We start from the raw sequence: 13,811 nt of genomic DNA, 5'->3' as shown, positions 1-13,811 counted from the left end.
AGCCTTGGTTGACTCATCTGCACAATGAGGGTTCAAATTACTTCGTGGGGGTAGCTGTGTGATTAAGGGAATAATGCACAGAACCCCCCAGCCACAACACCAGGGACATGATAGGAACTTAATAAACCCTTGGGGAGGGGCACCTGGGTGGCTTAGTTGGTTAAGCATCCAACTTCAGCTCAGGTCATGATCTTATGGTTTGTGAGCCCAAGGCCCATGTCGGGCTCTATGCTGACAGCTCAGAGTCTTGACCCTGCTTCAGATTCTGTGTCTCCCTCTCTCTCTGCCCCTCCACCCAGTTGCACTCTTTCTCATCTCTTTCTTTCTCTCCTAAAAATAAAAATAAATAAACATTAAAAAATGTTTTAATAAAAAAATAAACACTTGGGAAGGGAAGAAAAAGGGAGGGTACAGATAGGAGCAAAGGGTCAAATCCTGCCTTCCTGCCTGTCCACCCACCACATAGCAGATGACAAGATGGGATGCTTCCCAGGTTACTGCAAGAGTGCTTCTGGCTTTCTGTAGGAGCCAGAGGCTAGGGGAGCAGGGAGTTCGGCTTCACTTCAATGCACATTAGGCATCAGAAGGAGGGCAGTTGGGCCCTCCAGGTCTCTGAGCCTCAATCCTCTTATCTGTGAAGTGGGGATAGTATCATCAGGCCCACAGGGCTATTGTGAAGCTGAAATAAGCTAAGGTATAAAGGAACACATTATGTAAATTGTGGGCAGTTACTGTTTGATCATCTGCACTAGAACCAATTTAGAATCAATGTTCAGAGCACTGGCCTTGAGTTAGACTGATCTAGGTCTCCTCTTCCTACATATGTAGTCTCAGGCAAGTTACTTGCCTTTCTTTAGTCTGAGTTTCCTCATCTATAAAATGAAAATAGTAATAGTATCTACTTTAAAGGATTTGGGAGGAAATTCAGTGATATCATTTCAATATACATCCCAGCCAAAATTCAATACATATCATTTTTAAGATAATATTATTCCTCAAGTACAGAACCCAGGTCTGAGACTTCCAAATGTCTTTCCCCAACCCCACCATTTAGCTGCAGGGTCTGCATATAGCTGGCACTCAGTAAACCCCTGTTAGCTAAAAAATCCTTAGCTTGTAGCAACTTTATGGCACTATGGACTATCAAATCTGGAGGGACTGTTGAAAATCATTTACTCCAGCCATGTCAGTGGGTGGTGGGAAAAGTGAGACTCAGTGAGTGGAAGGGACAGGCCTCAAACAAAGCACATGAGTGTGGCAGCTAGACCTAGGACCAAGGCCTCCTGACCAGAAGCCACCACCCTGTGCCCACTAAGGTATCCCCTTCTCTGGAATTATTTCTAAGTGGAATAGACATCCCCCAAAGGCAGGAGGAGGACACCTGCTATGGCCTCCCCAGAATCCTGCCAGCCTAGAACCTCTTCATCTTGCTTCTTTGGCCTTGCCCCAGGCCACACCTAGCTGACGGCCTATCCTTGCCTCAGCCTGCCTCCCTCCACCCTGAACAACTCAGCAGCCTAGGCCGGGTGGTCCGTAATTGCTTCCTGTCCTCACAGGCTCTGTTTGTTTGCTCTGTGGCCGCTTCCTCACACCCCAGCACACCGGAGGCGCTGACCAGCAGTGCGGGACTCCTGGGGCCCAGCCCCCAGCCTGCTTTCAGATGTTCAGCCAGCCCTCCTCAGACCCACCACCTGGAGCCCAGGAACCTAGCAAGGCCCTGGAGACACCCCCCCTCAGTACTTCCCCCAGCTTCTGCCTCCCGCCCCCATCCCCCAGCAGCTGGTCCTGCCCCCAGTTGGGGGAGAAGCCAAAGAATCAACAGGTGGCAGTCCATAGTGAAGCCTGGGTAGGCCTTGTGCTGAAGGGGATGAAGCCCCCCCTTCCTCCAGCCCACCCCCACTCCCAGCCACAGTCCAGTGGGACTCTGGCAGTAGGTCCAAATGACACTGGCTTATGTCAAGACTTTGAAACTGTTGAGGTTGGAATGCATGCAGGGAAAGAGATTGGGGGGTGGGGTGGTGGTTACTAAGTTTGTCCCTGAAGGTCTCTGAGTCTAGGGTAAAAGAACTCAATTCAGTGGAACAACAGAACTTGGCTTCCAACCTGTCACTCACTGTGTGCCACTAATGTGAGATATTTAAATGTTCTTAGCTTCCATTTTCTCATCTGTAAAATGGGGCTAATACACTCCATGCAGGGTTGTTGTGAGGTTGACATGAGCCATCCTGTTCACACTGCCTGATAGGTAGGGTGGGTAGGTAGGTAGAGTGACCAACCAATCCGGCCTACCTAGGACTGAGGGGTTTCTCAGGATGTGGGACTTTCAGTGCTAAAAACTATACTGTCCTGAGCAAACCACGATGGGTTTGCTAATAGTAGGTGTTAGATGAATGTTTCTTCCTAGAAACTGTCCACCTCTAAAGACCCTCTCGCTTCTCCTTATGACTTCAAACACTTGATGTTCTTCAGTCTGAAAGTCTCTTCTCCCAAATCTGCCCCCGATTCTTCCTCAGGAAGCCTCCTGGATTCATGCCATATAGTTCCTTCTTCTATGGTTCCTTCCTCAGTGTTTGTATCCACAGAGTCTTGCCTCCTTCAGTGCCTCTGCCACTGGACCCCATGGTCTCTCCCCTAGACTACTGTACCAGCCTCTCCTCTGAGCTCCCTGTATTTTGTCTCATTCCGTACCACTGCCACAACTCCAAATCAATGATCCCTTCTCCACTCTCTCTAGGCTCCTGGCCCCACCCATACCCCAACACATAGGCACCATACACCATACACATCATAGACATACCCATACTCATCTGAGTTGCAGGATGAAGGATTTCTGATTTAGGATACTTCTGACAGACAGTAGGATCAGGCCTCAGAATAGGTGAGAGGGAAGGTCAATAAACTTTTCCTTTGAGGGTAGGGATTTTAAATATAGAACAATTACAAAGGACAGGGTGTTGTCTGGGGGCAGAGGGGTGGCTGCAATGACCTCTAATGGGTTCTTTCATCTACTACCTCACACCAAAGGCCCCTAGGGTTATTTTCCCTCCCCACAGCCCCTGCCTTTGAGGCTTAGGCAGGCCTGGCCAGAAGAAACACAGGACTGAATTCCATTTAGTTGGCTCCAGGCATAGATACTGGAGGGAAGTGTGTGCATGGTGTGTGGGGAGGGGGTTGGTGGTGAGTGGGCTAGGCTGGGTGAGTAGCCCCTTGGGGCCTATTCCTTTTTTCCAGGTGAGGAGACACTCTGAGCTGGCTGAGATGCCAGGAAGTCAGGGGTACAGGCATGGAAAGGACACTGTTATCTCTTTGGGCCCCCTGGCCACCGGCTCACACTACGCCTCCTCAGCCCCTGAGGAAAGCGCCGTCAGCAGAATTCCTCACATCCTGCTGCTGGGGCCATGTTTATCCAGTACAGCAAACCTCCCCAGAAGTGTCTTGTGGCAGCCTCAGAAACACAGACTCAGAGCAGGCCACAGAGCCCAAGCAAGGAAGACAGAATGACTCAGAGGCTCCATGTAAGGGAGGCCTAAGGGAGAGCAAGCGCTGGAGAGACTGAGGAAGAGAGACAGAGTGAAGTTCAGAGACAGAGGGTGAGAAACAGAAGCTAAGAGGGTGACTCTCCAGGACAGCAAGATGGTGCTGCAGCAAGACGGTGCCTGAGGGAAGTAGGCAGGACTCCCAGGACTCCCGGCTGAGATGAGAAACCAGATCACGAAGAACCAGGGCTGCTTGAGAGATGAGGACAAAAGCTAGAGAGAAACAGAGCCAGGCTGAGAGAAAAAAAGGAAAAGGAGTAGGAGAGAGAGAGAGAGAAATAAAGGGGATGGGGGTAGGAGGAAGGGTGGGGAAACAAAAACAGGGATGGGGTAGTCAGAGGGGTGAGCCAGGAAGGAGGCAAGAGGCAGCATGAGAGGCTGCAGGACGGTCTGGATACGGGCCGCTGCAGTGCCCCCACATGCACATACACACTGCCGGCCCAGGCCCAGCAGTGCTGTTTGCAGAAGGAAGCCAGCTCTGTGGTCAGGGCGCCCCAGGCCCGGCGGCGGCCGCCCCCTGCACTTAATGAGATTCTTGTTCAGAGCTGCGGGAGATGGGGCCAGGCTTCGGAGGCCCCGCAGTGCCTCTGCTCTCACCCGAAGGAGGCCTGGGCTGGGGCTGGGGCCCAGCAGCTAAAGGGGCTATGCAGGAAGGCGACCAGACAAAGCCTGGCCTGCTGAGGCTGCCCAGGCCTTGGAAATAGAGGAGAGGGCAGTGCAGGGGTCTTGAAGCCTCTGCCGAGCTCTGGGGAAGAGGGTGCAGGGGAAGGGCATGTCAGCAGGCAGGAGGCCTGGGTTCTAATCTTGGCTTGGCCCCCCACCCTGGCTGGGTGACTTTGGGCAAGTGTCCTCCTTTCTTTCTTTCTGAACCTCAATTTCCCCATTTGCTCCTGTAAAGGGTGAACTCAAGCAGGTAGGGACAACAGAGAAGCAGAATATGTGTCCTGGCTAAGGGGACAGCTGTCGTGCAGCTCCAGCTGTTGCCCTGTGAGAATATGGGCCCAGTGTTACTAGACCTTCAGATTTTTTAGAAGTTATATATCTGGATTTTTATGTAAAAATCTGAATTTTAAATGATGGAAGCTAATTTCTTCTTAATGTAGGCATTGTGTGAGCCAAAGAAAACGCTTTTGAGGGTCTTAAGTGGCCCATAAGTTGCCTTTTTATGGCAGTCTCAAAGGCCCACATCGGCTCAATCACCACATCTATGGCTCCACCACCATCCTAAGGGTAATCCAAACCTCACCCAAATATCATGCCTTTGGGGAACAGGCAGAATGTACCACCAAAAGTGGTCTGCCTTACATTGGCATGGGGGGGAGGGAGCGGATATGACCCAGGATGCTAGTTTTCCAGATGACCTGTTTACTGGCCAGTGATCTTGCTCTCAAAGCCCCCACTGCCCACTACCTCAGGCCAGCCCTCCAAGACCTTCTTCTGTTAACACATTCTGCCTGGGCATGGACCAAGGGCCAGGAAGATGCTATGCAAAGCCACAGTAGTATACCATCTGCCCTTAGGCCCACACTGGAAAGAAGCAGCACCCCAGATCCAGGTCTACCACTAGCCCTGTCCTTTCTCTCACATTCTGACTTCACTGCCCAGGCTTGGTAAGCACAACCTTAGCATGGGGACTGGGGAAGATGGAGTGGGGAGGAGTGGAGGGAAGGAAGGGGTGGAGTGTCCCGGTTTGTGCATCGCCTCCCCTTCCCGCTTTACAGCCCACAAAGCCCAGTGAAGCATGACAAGGGTTAATTGGATACCCCCAGCTGGAATCATAGAATCATAGGGCTGGAACAGACCTTGGAGGTCATCTGTCAGGGTAAGAGGAGAGATTTTAATTACTCAATTCAGCTGGGTTGGTAGCACCCTCCAGCCCCCACCCCTAGCCCAGATTTTTTATCAAGAAGGTGAGTCTGGGAAGGGCTGCTAGGCTGGGAGACTCTGAAGGGTAGGGCCTGGCCACTTTGGCCACATTCCTGCCAGTGCCACCCCCACCCCTAGCAGTGCCTCACTCTGGGATGGGCACACAACCCTTGGCTGAATAATTGACTAACAGGCAGGAGTAATGTACCAGGAGAGACTGTGAGTGACAAGACCCTGAACCAGAAGGCAAATGACCAGGACTCTAGGACTGGCTCCATTCAAGGTCACACGGCCAGGAAGAAGCTGCACTAAGCCCTTTCCCATCACCCTGTGATGCCTCTCTTTTTACTGGGGAGGAACCCCAAGAGCAGCCAGGAGGGAATGGTCAGCCATCTCAGCTCCCACTCCAGCAGATCCTGAGCCTCTTCAGGCTTCCTGGTTCAACCACTGCTTCCCAGTCCTCTAAGCTCTGCACATAGTGTGATCTTAAACAAAAAAGTTTCCCCCATGATTCTCTAGACAGAACTAGAAAAAAAAAAAAAAAGACTTAGTTACAGCAGGAAGGCTTAAAGTCAGACACCAGGAAGAACTTCCTGAAGGTGGAACCCCACAGAAGCAGCAATCCAGGTAGACTCTTGAGTCTCCAGCCCTGAACTGGAAGCCCAGTGGGGGAATGAGGAAGTAACACTCAGAGCTGGGCAAGGGCTGGTGGAGTGACTTTTCCACCTGTATCCCTAAGCCTAGAGGTCAGCATTTGGAAGTGGGGGGTGTGGGGGGAGTCAATTCGTCTCATTTCCTGCCTACTGGTCTGAAGCTAATGGCTCCTAGGAATGTTCCCACTCTAGGGCTGAGGCTGCTGATGAGAAGTGGAAGCTCAAGGTCACTATAGCCTTTATCTCCCTGGAAGCTGCCCAAGGAGGTAGAACCCAGCTGAGGCAGACAGACCCAGGCCTACCCTCTGTCACCACTACAGAGAAGCTCAGAAATCAGTGCTGACCCTTAGGCTCAGAGCCGAAGATAGGGCTAGGCTGGAGGATAGAAAAGGGGATGGCAGCCATGACCAAAGACACAGTGCAGGCGGGGGTGGGGGTGGAGTGGGGATATGGGAAGGCCACATGTCTCCATCCCAAGGCAAAGGGGAGTGAGAAAGACACAGAGCTCCCCTGGGAACTCTCAATACTGCTTTAAAGGGTGTTCATAGTTACCTTGTTCTCTGCTTTAAAAGTCCTGAGGGTTTAATAACACTTTTAAGTGGCATCTTCTGTGGGCAAGTTCCCATTGGCTATAGGCCCAGCCTGTGTCATTTCCATCCCAGCCCCTTTCCCACAGCCAAGCAGTACATTTACCCAAGCCCGGGAATCAAAACTCAAGCATACTGGAAGTTCCCCTTAATATCTATCTTCCATCCTACCTGCTGTAGGACCTCACTCTCTTTCTTCCTGCCTTACCCCAAAATGGAAATGCAGTCTTCTTTGGTTCCTGAATGAACAAAGCTCAGATTAGAAAATCTCTTCCTGCTCAGGAGGGAATCCTGGCACCGTGCCACCTGTCATTTCCCACCACTACCATCCCCAGCACATTCTCTCCTGGGAGCTGGCCTAGGCTATGGGGATTAAAGGAAGGGTCTAAGCCAAGTCAGACTAAGGATCCAATTCTGATGACCACAGGAAAAAGACAAAGAAGAAGGGAGGGTAGAACTGGGTGGCCTTTTGGTTAAGTCAGATAATAAACCTAAGCTACTTGCCGTTTGAGTCCAGAGTATAAATCGCTAATCGGTTTGGGACTTACACATCCGTTAATGAATTTCTCTCTATTCCCAGAAGGTCTCTCTGGAGCTACCCCACTGGCAGGGATCAAGCAGGGAGTTCCTGGGGCTGGGGGCAACTGTTGGCATTCCCCACCCTGCTTCTCCTGTCCCCAGCCCCTTTAGGCCCCTCCCAAGATTGGAGCACTCAGAGAAAGGGGAGAGGTGTTGGAAAGGCCGTGCTCCAGGGGCCCTAGACAAGGGCACCCAACCTCAGTGATCTCTTTTCTCTGCCCTACCCCAATGCCCAGCAGCTTTCTAAGTTTCTGTGACAGGCTTGTAGGATCAATAAAAAGAGTACCACAGGCTCTGTCCCAGCTTGGTCTCTTATTTGCTGCATGGCTTTAGGGAAGTAGTGCGACCTCTGAGCTTTGGTTAATTCAGCCATAAAATGGGGACAATTTTTGAGCCGTAAAATGGGGACTGTTTGAGGAGTGAATAAAATCATGTAAAAGAAGCATCTAGTCTAATGCCTGGCATATTATAGGTACTCAACTCATGGACAATATCTTCCTCTTTTCTTCTAATACTCTAATATCATCTAGAGAGAGGGGCCAGCAACTCCTGGTCTCCAAGAAGGAATTATCAAAAAATGGCAGCTAAATGAAGTTGGGTGAGAAATGAAAAGCTTCTTGACAGGACCTGTGACCCCAGCCTCGGCTTTGGCTTTTAATGTCAGAAGTTCCCATTGACACCTGTCTGGACTTCAAAAGGGGCTGTGGGCCCCAGAGGTAAGGGCTAGATGGGCTGATCTCTCTCCCTTACGTGCATCCTGTGGCCTAAGGACTACGGGAACAGTTCAGTGGGCACCTCTTGAGCACATGGGGGCTGCCTAGGAAAGGCTTCAGTTTGCTGCTACTGGGATAGAGCTCCTCCAGTGCCAGGACACAGATGGTCACAGCTGTCAGGGCCCTAACTAAGTGAGGGCTCTGCCAGCTGCTCTGCCCATGCCCCTCTGGGTCTAGTACCCCTTGGTCTTCACCAACTCAGGCAGCCTACATGAAGCTGAGCCCCTGATGTGGCATATGGGGGCAAATAGAGATGCTAAAGAAACAGTAATCTGAATCCCCAGAAAGCTTGCACTTGGGCAGGGACAGGCCAAAGGAGGCTAACTGAAGGACAGTGCATGTCCTGGGAGGGACACCAAAATGGGCAAATTGATGCTTTCCCATTGGACCTTAAGCCAGCTCCTCCCTTTTTTGCAAGCTCAGCCCCAAGGTTCTTTGCAGGTGTGCCTGTGGGTCCTGCTGGAAGAGGGTGCAGGGGTTGGGTCCCCCACCCCACCCACCCACCGCCCAGGTCTCAAGCTATGCAATTTATGTGCCTTTTCTTTCTTCCCGGACACTGGAAGGTTCAATGAGCTTAGGGTCTTGCCAAAGAGTTCATCTGCTTATCTAACCTATATCCCACACATCCTCTCGTTATGGTCATCTAAAATCTCCAGAGAAGTTAAAAACATAATGGATCTTTGTATCCTACTCAGTAACATGGAAGAGATGGGCATTGTGGACTGATCCTTTCTCCCCTCCCAGCCTCAGTGTCTCCATCTGTACAATGGGGAGAATTGGATTCAATATTTTCTGAAGTCCTTCCTTTGGTTGGGTTCCTTCTGTATGCAAGAAGAGAACCAAATCTCAAGGACTGGGAGGATCCCTGTAAGAGATTCTGTCTCTGTCTTTATAAAACCTAATTGAGTATCTGGTTCTGAGCCGTAACACAGTGAGCCCAGTTCTGCCCAATCCCAGCCTCTGCAGGGCTGTCTTTCCCCTCCCTGTGAGTCTCCTAACAAGTGACAAAATTAAATGCTTACATTCTCCAGGGTGTTGATGGATGCAGCCCAGGCCTACAGAATGACTGTCTGTAGCAAGGCAGCTAGCCTTGCCAGGGCCCTGTGAGAGCCTGTCTGGGCCTCAGACCAGGGGGAAGGGGGTCTTCTGGAGGAAAATGCCAAGGACCATAAAGACAAGGAGGTCAGAGGAGGAGAACTTAGCTTCTCCACAGCTAACATGTACTTTCTTCCACCTGTATTCATACAGAACTCAACACAGAGCTGAAAGGGGATGTCCAGTACGGTGCCCCCATAGTACAGATGAAGAAACTGAGGCCATAGAGAGATGAAGGAACTAGCTCAGGCTTCCTGGTATTCCCATAATAATAACAGCAAATTGTTTACAGGGGATTTCCTACAGCTTAAGTCCTGGCATGCTCAGGGAGACCACACAAAAGGGCCATGAAATAGATTCTACTATTATCCCCATTTTACAGATGGGGAAGCCAGGGCTTGGAAAGGAACTGACTGGCCCAAAGCCAGGCAGCCTAGAAGTGACAAAATCTGGATTTGAACCTAGGGTTGTCTGCCGCCAAATTTACACTCTTAGCTATTATCGCTCTAGGGCCTCTCCTGGATTTATTCCCACCTCTATCCCTGCTAAGCCACGGACCTGCTGATGCACCAGGCACCACCAGAAGCCTGGCAGGACCTTGAGGCTCTCCAAGTTCAGGCCCCTGTCTTCAGGGTGAAGTAAGGGTCAGTGCCAAGAATATTTAATGATGTGGAGAAATGCTTATGGTTTATTGATATATGGGAAACTCAGGGTGTAAAACACAATGGCCCTAAGAAGACATGCAGATGACCAACAGGTGCATGAAAAGTGTTCAACATAACTCATCATCAGGGAAATACAAATCAATACCACATGAGATATCATCTCACAACTGTTAGCAGATGGCAATCATAACAACAGCAAAACAAAAACAAAAAATAACAACTGTTAGTGAGAAGGCAGAAAAATTGGAACCCTCATCCACTGTTGGTGGGAATGTAAAATGGTGCAGCCACTGTGGAAAACAGTATGGAAGTTCCCCAAAAACTTAAAAATAGAAATACCATATGATCCAGCAATCCCACTTCTGGGTATTTATCCAATGGATTTGAAATCAGGAGCTTGAAGAGATATTTGTACACCCGTGTTCATGGCAGCACTATTCACAATAGCCAAGAGCGGAAACAACTTAAGTGCCCATCGACAGATACATGGATAAAAGAAACATAATAAACGCACACACATGCACACACAATGGAATATTATTCAGCCTTTAAAAAGAAGGAAACTCTGTCATATGTGGCAACATGGATGAACCTGAAGGACATTATGCTAAGTGAAAAAAGCCAGTGAGAGAAAGACAAAAACTGCATGATTCCACTTATATGAGGAATCTAAAATAGTCAGTCTTAGAAACAGAAAGTAGAATAGTGGTTGCTAAGGCCTGGGGGAGGGAGAAATGGGAAGTTGCTGTTCAATGGCTTTAGAGTTTCAGCCATGTGAAGTAGAAAAGTTCTAGAGATCTGTGTACAACATTGTGCCTATAGTTAACTACACTTATACCTAAAAGTTAGAAGGATAGATCTCATGTTATGTGTTTTCACCACAATAAAAAAAAAAAAAAAAAAAAAAAAAAAAACAGGGGCACCTGGGTGGCTCAGTTAGTTAAGCGTCCAACTCTTTGTTTCAGCTCAGGTCATGATCTCATGCTTTGTGGGATCGAGCCCCACATTGGGCTCTGAGCTGACAGCATGGAGCCTGCTTGGGATTCTATCTCTCTGCCCCTCCCTGGCTCTCATGCTCTTACTCTCGCTTTCTCTCGCTCGAAATAAAGGTTAAAACAAAAACAAAACAAACAAACAAAAAAACCACAATGACCAGTATGATCACTTGGATAAAAAAGGAGGATTGTGCATGTGTACATGCATCCATGTGTGTGCAGATGGAAAAAATGACTAGAAAGAAAGATACCAAAAAGTTAACAGTGGTTTTCTCTGGTTAGTGGAACCATAGGTAATATTTTCTTGGTAATACTCTTCTGTGGCTTTAAAATTTTCGACAGTAAATATGTACCACATTTATCATTCACGTCTCCTCCTTCAAAATGAGAAGGACCAAAATAAACCAAAAAAACCAGCATATGCTTTAGAGCCTGACACACAGAGGGTCATGGCCATGCCTCCATTAGTTATGTGACTGTGGATAAGTCACACCATTTGCTCTGAGTCTCAATGCTTCACTTCTGGGATGAGTGTTGTGATATCATGTTTCTTTGTCTTTATTGTAGAGCTAACTTACCTTTAGCTCCCTTTAGCTCTTTAGTCCCTCCAGGGAGATGAAGAACAAAGGTGGAGAAACTGGCATCCTTATCCCCACACAAAGCCTCCAAGATGTGTGCAAGCACTGGGTGTGGCCCTCAGTCTCAACCAGCCCTTCTTTCTCCTGCCAAACTAAGAGAAAGGGGAGGATAGGGCCTTGGTTTGTCAGTATGGAAAATGAGAGTGTCGTGAGAAAGTCCAACCACTATGCCATGCAGTGGGAGAGCATAAAGCTCCTGGGCTGGGTAAAGCCTTCCTGTGCCCAAAGTGCCTGCCCACTGGACCACAGCAGCTGCCCTGAGGACAAGATCTGTGGGCATGAGAGTGGAGGGCAGGCTTACAAGATGAAGTGAGGAGGAGGAAGCACAGAGCATGTTGGAAAGGCCTGCACAGGGCTACCCTCACTTCTACCCCAACCCATCAGCTGGGCAAACCCTCTGCCATCTTTTTTGCCACAGCCCAGGTTCCTGGTTTTGGGAGCAGTGGCTGGAAAATTTTTGTGGGTCCCAACTCCAGCAGCACAGCAACAGGACTCTGTTAGCCCCTCCCCATCTGGCCTGCTCCTGGGAATTGGCACCACCCCCACCATCTTCCTTTACCATGTTAACCAAGCTTTCAGTTTCTGAAGCTGGGGTCGGAGCAAGACTATGTACCACAGCGGCCAGGCCCCCAGGTGCTGTCTCAGGGCAGCACAGCCATTGGAGTGTCCAAACTCTACCCTCTAACCCTCAAAACACTAATAAGCAGACTGGCAGGAATCTCTGCAATGATTCACACCATTTCCCTCTGTGAAGGCAAAGCTAAGCCCCTCCACCTGATGCAGCCTCTCTCTGTTCAGGACCAAGCAGTCCTTCCTCAGAGCTTCCTTAAATTCCCAGCTCTCAGACACCCAATTGTGTTTCCCCTCAGAGACTGAAAATCTAATTTCTTAGCCTTCTCTACAGAAAAAAAAATATATATCCATATGGAGCCTGAAAATTCTCCACCTACAGGTTTCTGTATTTTGAGGGATCTCATTTTCTCCTGCCTTTCCTTAGATGAGTCCTAGAACATTAGAGCTGGAAGAGATTATTCAATTCAGCTCTCCTCAGACACATCCATTATACAGAAAGGTCTACTGGGGTCCAAAAAGGGAAAAGGCCTAGCCTCATGTTCAAAGCCAAGTGGTGGTAGAACTGGAACCAGAATCCAGAGTTCCCAAGTAAAGGCCCCTTCCACATCTCCCCAACAATTGGGCCCCCCTTCTAGCATGTTCTCAGGCTCTCTCTGAAGCAGCAGGGGCTTCTCAGTTGCTGTCTCTCTTGGTATCTGGGTCCTGCACCCTCTCTGGGTTGCGCTCTCTCTCTCTCTCTCTCTCTCTCTCTCTCTCTCTCCCCTCTCTGCATTGCTCTGTGAGGGCTGAGGATGACCATGGGCTGACCCCTCACTGAAGTGGAACAGACTTGGGCAAGGCTTTCTGAGTGCCAGACTCCTGCTGGGGGCCAAGCCTAGTGGGGGAAGAGCAGGGAATGGCAGCCCTAAGCCTTGCTCTCCTTGGAAAGTGCCCTTACCCCCCACCATGCTAGGTCCCTCCTGAGTCTGGCCCTGGGAATAATCATTCCAATTAAACATTGAGGCTGTTAGGGGTGAGATAATGTCCTTGCACCCTGTTGGCCCTGTGGGCCTCGGAGTTCCTGCCATCCATTCCCCACTTTCCAACTTGCTGAATGCTCTGATAGTGTCTGTGCTCACTGTCATTACCAACCTCTGGGAGGCAAAGCCAGAGAGTCTACTGCCTGCTTCATAAGCAAGAACCCTGAGTTCCAAGAAACCAAAGGACTTGGCCCAGAACATGCAGCCAGTGGATGACAGATGTAGAGCAGGGGTAAAAATGACTGAGCAGAGATCAACCACTCTGCACTGTCCCACCCCAACTCTGCTCCCAGAACCATGGGCAAAGGAGCAGGTAGGTGCTCTCCACTGCAAAGGCTTTGTCAACAAATACTGAGGTCCCGCTTCAGGCAAGAACCTAGGGAAATTCAGGCAGACACAAATAAACTAGTATCTGGCAAGAGTTTTACTGTTTCCAGAATACCCTCCCATACATATCGCATTTGCCACCTTTTTAATAACCAAGGTAAATGGTGATTAACCTTACGGCCAGTGTCTGCTAAAGAGTAGATGGCAGAGAGATGATTAGAGCCTACTCACATAATCCCAGATCCAGAGGTCTTTCTGCCTTCCCCCCCTAGCAGCAGGGGACCCAAATTGCCCAGGCCTTTTATCACTGAGAAGGTTTGTATCAGCCATGGGGCCTACACGAGGGCCAGTTCAGGCTACACTCACAGGAGTGAACCTCAGGTCCATCCCAGCAGGCAGAGCCCAGTGGACAGTATAGCAACGTGCTCCTATTCGAAGATCTAGATGGGAGGGATTGGCCATTACACACTACCCTTAAATTCTGAACCCAGCCCACATTGGCCCA

Source organism: Herpailurus yagouaroundi, unplaced genomic scaffold, assembly GCF_014898765.1.
Source record: "Herpailurus yagouaroundi ecotype Mexico unplaced genomic scaffold, PumYag 67569, whole genome shotgun sequence".
In the NCBI taxonomy this organism is placed as follows: domain Eukaryota; kingdom Metazoa; phylum Chordata; class Mammalia; order Carnivora; family Felidae; genus Herpailurus; species Herpailurus yagouaroundi.
The sequence above is the reverse complement of the archived record's forward strand: the minus strand, read 5'-3'. Positions refer to the sequence as shown.